The sequence below is a fragment of the Phyllostomus hastatus genome, unplaced genomic scaffold (genome assembly GCF_019186645.2).
Source record: "Phyllostomus hastatus isolate PE091 unplaced genomic scaffold, TTU_PhHast_1.1 phas_scaffold_1674, whole genome shotgun sequence".
Classification (NCBI taxonomy): Eukaryota; Metazoa; Chordata; class Mammalia; order Chiroptera; family Phyllostomidae; genus Phyllostomus; species Phyllostomus hastatus.
Window position 1 is genome coordinate 31,657,723 of NW_025334011.1, and position 7,982 is coordinate 31,665,704.

Sequence of the window (7,982 nt, forward strand, 5' to 3'; positions counted from 1 at the left end):
GCCTGCTGCAGTGGAGAGACACTGCCCAAGTGACCAGGTGACTAGGATTGTACGCCTCCTGCCAGTCTGTAACTCCCCCACCCCCAGCTTTAGTGCGCTGTAATACACAACCTGCCTGAATCCTTAGGCAGAGGTGTGACCCTGGACGAGTTTCTCCACTCCTCTGTGCCTCTGCACAGGTCTCCCCACCTGCAGAGGAGGGACGGAAGGTCAGACTCTGATCCTTAAAAGGATGTTTATGATTAACCACTGAATCTTAGAGATGAGAACTGAGGCCCTGTGAGCCTCATAGGTTTTTTGAGACTGAAACAAGGTAATCAAAAGGTGCTCTGAAAAATATAAAGTGCTCCCTAAAAGTAAAAGTTACATGGTTATGGCTGGACTATGGTTTCGTTGGTATTTGTAGATCTTATTACAGCTGTGTAAATGACTCCCTTTTGACTTTGGGAAAGTAACCTATTTCAGGAGGAATATATTCAGAAGACCTCTCGGTTTATGTTTTAAGACTCAATGGGCAGCTGACAAATTTAGAGAAGACATTTGCAACATAGATAAATGATTGGTAATGAAAATAAAGATCATTTATAAATCATTAATAAAAAGATTAACAACCCAATAGGAAAAGAAAACAGGCAAAGACTACGAAGAGGAAATTTACAAAGGGGAAACCTCAAATGTACCCTGACAGGAAAGGATGGCTGGTCATGACCACGGAAATGCAAATTGGTAAATATTTAATTCAACAAAATGATGCCATCAGCTTGACAAATATTAGAAGGTCTGACAGTTTCTTAATGTTGATGGGCCATACAGGCAACTGGGAACTCATGGCTTGCTAGTGGGGTGTAAGTTGATCTGTGTATTTTGGAGAGCTGTTAGATGACATCTAGGACTATTGAAAGGCCGTGGCACGTGTGCCTAGCACGTCTACTTTTACAAACACACCTTAGAGAAACTCTCAGACATATCATAAGAACATGTAGATGTTTAGTGCAGCAATTTTGTAGTAGCAAAAGACCCCATCAGGAGGGGAGAGGTTGTAGAAGAAATTTGTACAATGCCCTCTGTGCTGCAAAAAATAAGAAAAACCAGAAGTACATGTTTTAACACTAACAGATCTAAAAAGTATAACAGCAGATAAAAAAGTTAACATATTTATGTACAACACAGATGTATTTGTATGAGTCGAAAAACAGCATCGTAGGTATCTGAGGATACCTGTGTGTGTGGTAAATGTGGAATCGTGGAGCCCGCACGCCAACATCCTGCTGTGCTTTTCTCTGGGTGAGAGAGGGACCTGTGACCTGGAAATAGGAACACAAGGGACTTCATTTCTCTTTGATATTTCATTTCTTAGAAAAAGATAGAAAGTAAATATGAAGAATGCTATTTGTTCATGGTGGGTGGTGGATAGATAGGTGTCATTCTCCATGTGTTTTGGTATATTTTTTTAATAATAAAAATTTATTATTTATTTAAAGGGCAGAAATGCCCTTTAAAAAAAAGAAATGACCCTGGCTGGTGTGGTTTAGTGGATTGAGTGCCAGCCTGCCAACCAAAGGGTCTCTAGTTCGATTCCCAGTCAGGGCACATGCCTGGGTTGCAGGCCAGGTCTCCAGTAGGGGGCACTTGAGAGGCAAGCACACGTTGGTGTTTCTCTCCCTCTCTTTCTCCCTCCCTTCCCCTCTCTCTAAAAATAAATAAACAAAATATTTAAAAAAAAACATACATGTGTGACAGTTGTAAAGTGGATTCTGTTTAAGAATACCTTTCAGCTTCCTATTGGCTACAAAGTCATATTTGGGTTAAAAGGTTTTGTATTCCACAACAGGTGCTGATGCCCCCACCTTTTATTTTTTTGACCAACTTCATTTTTGAATGAGGAAACAGACTGCATCTACTTTCCTAGATAAATTGCACTTTGAAAGCCCTGAGCATGCTGTGTGGCTCCCAGTCTGCCTGCATCTCAGGGGAGGGAAGTGCGGGTACAGCCCCTTTCCCTCTCTCTGCCTAGCCTGCTCTGCTTTGGCATGACTCACTCCCTGGATGTTGAGAAGCTTCTAAATGTGGCTCCGGGCCAAATATCCAGTTTCAGATCCTACCCCTTGGGCAGGTAGAAACCAGTTCCTCTAAACTGAGGAATTATTTCACAGTGGGAAGATGCAGCCTTGCTCCTGGGTGCTGCCTGCCCTCTGAAGGTGGGGCGAGGGGGGTGTAGGGAAGAAGTGGGTCACGCAGCTGCGCCTTCTCTCCTGTCATCCCTCAGTCCCCTCAGGTCTCCTGGGAGGGAAGTGGAGTCTCCTCCCCTGTTCCTTTCCTCACTGACGCTTTCAACAAAGATGCCACATGTCATCATCCATCCATCCTTCTAGATGAGTCTGCCTGAAGTTTGAAGTTGTTTGGGACAGAAAGAATGCTTTGTATGTCCATCTCCTCCCCTGGGCTGCTTTGTTAGAACTACTGCTCATGCTTTCTTTCCAGGGTGCAACATTTGTTACTTTTGAGCAGGTGGGTTCCTTTATTCACAAGAATGGCCCCTAAACTATCTCCAGACACAGTTCCTACCAGCTCCCTCTTGTTGTGGGATCTTGAGGGAGTAGCAGGCTGAGAGCTCCTTCCTTTCCTCTGGGCAGCATTGTAGCATTTACTTTTCCAACTGTAATGAGTGGAAAGTACTTCCAGACTCTGGCATCTTTGCTTTTTCTCTTTTCTCAGTGTTGGTGCCACATGGCATTAATAGCTAGGCCCCGGTTACGTTGGAATGAAAGTCTTGTGATCTTTGGCAATTGGAATGAAAATATATCTTAAGTTGGGGGCCTCCTAAAAGCCGAATGTCTTAAAAGCATAAAGATTCATGGCAGCTGTCTCTCTGTCTCTCACACATGCATACATTTATTTATATGAAAGTTTAGTTTCCAGCAGCTGGTCTCCAGGTGTGTGGCTCTTCTAAACCACAGACTTCAGAGGTGAGAGAGAATTTGCAACTGAACTCTGAGCCAGAACATACAATTAGCTTAGTTTTCTGCTCTCTGTGTGATCTCCAAGAAAACTCTCATTGCTTCTTGCTGTTAATTTGAATCCTGAGGCTCATTCTGCTGTTAGAGACAGAGGTATGGGTGAGACAAAAAGCAGGAACATTAACTCATTCCTTGGGCCCCTTTCTCCATTCATCCATCCTTCCATCCACCCATCCATCCTCACCCATCCTTTCTTCTCCCTTTTTTAAGCGGTTATTCTGTTTTATGTTCTCTGCTGGGCACTAAGGGTAAAAAAACAAACAAACAAACAAAAAAAAACAGAACAAAACAAAACCAAACAAAATGAAATGACAACACAAACACAAATCTTGGCCCTGAAGGATCTCACTGTTTCTCAAGAAGCAGACACAGGAACAAGTGCTGTATCTAGAAGCAACAAACAGGAAGGAAGAGCTAACTCTGTTCTTGGAAGAGAAGAGCAGAGAGATGGCCTCGACTTTCTTTCTCAAATCTTGGGATAATAAATTCAATCGTATAAAAAACCATATTTTTATATTCACAGTGCCGTGTATTTCACAAAGCTTTCTAAGTGATATCATAGGCATTTAGACAGGCATGAGCAGGGTAGGAATGATAGGCCAGGTACAAAAGGTCACCAGGCGGAAAGCCCTGGATGCCTAGCAACAGGCAAAACTGGGAGGACAAGTATTGTAGGTGGGACCCCTCCCTCAGGGTGACCTTTCCTCCTCTAGCATATTGCTGGTCATGCTGTTTGAACCCCTGACCTTTCATATCCCTTGGTCATGTGGCTTGGACCCTCCCCTGCCATTTCCTCCCCTGGCGGAGTCATGTGGTAGACCCCTTGGGGGAGAAATAAGGGGGCCAGAGAGTAGCCTCCTATGACCCCCATCTGAGCACTTGCACAACCACTCCTTTAAGCCTCAAGCCCTCAGGACAACGAAGTTCTGGCCTGCATCAATTGATCTTACCAACAAAGCCTCAGGTTTGTTGATCACAGCAACAGAGGTTTGGTCAAAAGAGAGATAACATCTAGACCTCAGCTGTGTTTCAGCTCCAGGCCCAGAAGAGCAGCAAGGCCAGGTGGGGCAACATCTTGGCTAACTTAGGACCATCTGTGATGACTAATGACCCGGAACTGACCAATCAGCAGAGACCATGACCTTAAGAGGACACATCTAGAAAGCTGATGAATATTCTATCCAGATCTTACCTTTCTTTTGCCATTGTAACTTGTTTCCTGAGTCCACACAGCCCAGCTGGCTCTGTTCTTCTGTACCTCAGTTCTATCTGTATAACTTTCTAAATAAACTTTTGCTTGTACCTGCGTCTTGCCTCTGGATTCTTTCTCAGGCAGAACACAAAGACTGAGGTCTTACATCTGTTGCCATTTGTCATTAACATAAGGACCTGGGTTATTGCCAGCACTTCCCCAGAGTGAGTGTGAAGATGCAAAAGACTCACAGATGCATCTTCTCTTTTGTTTCATACCATTTCCCCCAAGCACAGAAATAGGAGAATGATGTTTAAGCCCATTTTACATGTGTAAAGAGTTTACTGTAACCCCTTCTTATGTTTATGGTTTTAAAAGACCAGGAAGAGAATTTTACAAAGGACCAGATGGGCTACAACAGGGAGCATGGGGATTTTCCCTACCTCCTGTGAGAATCAATACCTTGCAGAGCATATATGGGTGATTTTAAAAAATTAAAATGAGCCTTGGCTGGGTCACTTAGAAGGTTGGAGCATCATCCTGTGTACCAAAAGGTTATAGGTTCCATTCCTGGTCAGGGTGCATACTTGGGTTGCAGATTTGACCCCCAGTCAGGATGCATACAAGAGGTAACTGATTGATGTTTCTCTCTCTATATAAAAACCACAAAACAATAAACAAAAACCCAACCCCCTAAAGGTCCCCCAAAACCCCCAATAAAAACATACGCTTGGGTGAGGATTAAAAAACATTTAAGCAAACTGAGATACAGAAAAAAATCTGTCCCAAGCTACCTTCAAAGGGTCAAGTGGTTGTTTTTCCTTTTGGGGAGTTAGAGGGGTGTCTTATTTTCTATAAAAAAGCAAAAAGTGTAACACTTTATTCAAGAAATACAGCAAAAACATGATTTAGTTCTACATAATAGCCAACTGGAAATGGGATAAGAAGGGTAGAAAAGGGAGAGGATGGAGGATGGAGGCACCGAGGAAGGGAAGGAAGGGAAGAGAGGGTGCTAGTAAGCCAAGGGTGGGGTTGGGGGGCGGTACTGGGCCACATTGACGAGCTTAACAAGTCTGTCAAGTCCCTTTTGTGGTGTAACTAGAGGAACACCAGCCAAAGCTCTGTAGGGACAGGAACTTTCCCCTCCAAACAGGCTGGTGGTAGGGTGCAGTTTTTGATGAATATGGAACTGATCATAGCGATATAATCTGAAAGTCTAGATGACTTCAACCCAAATCCCCACATCCATAACCTCCAGGCCCAGGTAGCGACACCTGAAACGCTGTGAGGCCTCCCCAGATGATCCCACCTAGTGGCCCTAAAGCAGGGTAGAGCAATCACCAAAACTTCATAAAGCCAAATGACATTTCTAATAAGATGGGGCCTTTTATTCTTACGTACACACATTTCTTCACGGAAGCAAACATCATAAGATACCAGGCCAGCTGACAACAACATATTCCTTTGCATTCCAGAAACGTTTAATCGATTGCCTGTGATGGTTAGAGCTTCAGTTAGGGTCTGGCCAAGTTGAGAGGAATAAAATCTGGAGGACGGCAGCCAGCTAACTGCACACGGGAGGTAGCTGACTGCCTGCTCTGCTCAGGGTGTGGGGAGGACTACTCACCAGTGAGCAGCCGCCTCCCATGTATATCTATACATGGAGCCCAGAGGCTGGATAGTGAAGGAACATGACCAAATCCACTTGAGACTAAATAAAGCAAAATATTATTTCAAATATTGACTTTTGTTTTATGTTAAACTTGAGAAAGAACAGGAGGAGTTTCAAGAGGTGGATAGAAACATTTATCAAGATGCCAAAGGCATCTTGGTACTTGGAAAGGTTTTAGATGTTTGTAACATGGGTTGTTCCTCTAATGTGACTTCAAAGCAGAGGTGGTTCCTTCTCCTTGTCACAGGTGTGCTTCCGGGACTATTGTGCATCACCAGAAAGGCTGGTTTGGGGCCAAGAATGGAAAAGAGAGTGAGAGATAAAATGAATGAGAGTGGAAAATAAGTTTCTCAAATTATTTTTTGGTCACATTTAATTTTTATTGATTTGAATGCTGCACAAAACAATATTTATTTCATTTAATTCATTTATTTATTTCTGTTTGCTGCTGTTATTTGAATTAAAGAGAGAGGGAACCACTGTGGCCTTTTTTTTCCTTTTTATCTGAAGGCCACCTTCAGCTTTCTTAATTTGGACTATTTAATCAAGCTGAAAGGAGAAAGGGGGCTCTGCAAAATCACCCAAAGGGGAGAGGGTTAATCATGCCCTGTGGTGGGTGATTAACTGAGTGTACAATTACGTTTCACTTTTAATTAATTGTGCTTAAGGCTTTAATTAAATTTGGGTGTTCCCTTCTTAGAGCAGCACATACTGACGAAGGTACATGTGCTGGATGATGTCGCGGCAGTCTTTGAACACGCCGTGGATATTGTCGGTGTCCAGGGCACAGGCGAAGTAAGGTAGCAGTAGTGGCGCCCCTCCCTGCTGGCAGTGCTGATTCTCAGAAACTCATCGCGGATGAAGTACTGGGCCAGGGTCACGTGCGGGTCCTCGCTAGGCTTGGGAGTAGCATCCTCAAGAATAGTGTAGCGAGCAAATTCTGGAAAGTAGTCCTCAATTTTCAATTTTCCAGCAAGGACTTTCTCGGAGAGCAGGTCTTGCTTGTTGAGTAATAGAATCACAGAGATGGTGCGCAGCTATCTGTTGTTCCAGATGCTCTTGAAGAGGTTCAGAGCCCCCTGCAGGCAGTTGGTTTGGTTGTTCTCCCAAATGACCATGTTGTAGCTGCTGCTGGCCACCACAAAGATGATGGCAGTCACATCATTGAAGCTTTGGATTCACTTGCGTATTCTTCATGCTGGTCTCCCACTTCAGACATAGTGGAAGTTAACTTTGTCCACCTGGAACTTGGTGTCAAAGATTCCAGAAGTCAGGGCACAGCAGCGACGCAGGTCCTGATTGCGGGGGACGTAGTCAGCCTGCTTGATGACATCAGTCTTGTCCAGGAAGTACTGGGCGCAATCAGCTGGTACTCGTTGGAGCGTTAGTAGCAGTCGCACACTCCCTGTCCTCCCACAGGGCCTTGGCGTGCTTGCAGAACTCTGGAGGGAAATCAAAGTCAGGCACGTTCGTCACACGCAGAATATAGTCCACTCCGAACTGGTTCTCTGGTTTGGCCAGTTCCATAGCTGGCACCAGGTGGCTCAGGACAGCCACAATGGTTTTGATGGCCTCCTTCAGGTTGTTTTTGATGTCCTGCACTTTGGTGGCCTTCTCACCTTCCCAGTTGCTTCTGGAAGCATGTGGGTCCTCTTCAAAAAGCTCTCCATTAAACCCATTAACATGCAGGATCCTCATTTGCTTCACAATGGTGCTTTTACCAGATTCTCCAGCACCTCTGCCTGCCCTCCAAGTACTGGTAATCCTAGGGAACCGCCTGCAGCTCTCAACTCCTCAAATAATTAAACAAAGGTTGAATGAGAAGGGAATGATTTAGAAGTTAAAGAGATGTTGGAATTTGGTCCAGCATAGTTTAGCTACTATCCTGAGTACTAGTCAGGGACAGGATGCCTCAGGGTAGGTCAGAAGAAAGGGGTTCTACGAGAAGTATGATGGTTAATTTTAAGTGTAAACTTGACTGGGCCAAGGAGTGCCTAGGTAGCTAGTAAAACATTATTCTGGGTGTGTCTCTGAGGGTGTTTTTGCAAGAGATTAGCATTTGAATTGGTAGACACAGTAAAGCTGATCATCCTCCCCAATG

General features: G+C 44.3%; 1 pseudogene; it reads right to left on the reverse strand.

Moving 5' to 3' along the window:
• Positions 1-6,577: 6,577 nt before the first annotated feature.
• On the reverse strand, positions 6,578-7,615 carry LOC123831269 (annotated as a pseudogene).
• Positions 7,616-7,982: the final 367 nt, after the last annotated feature.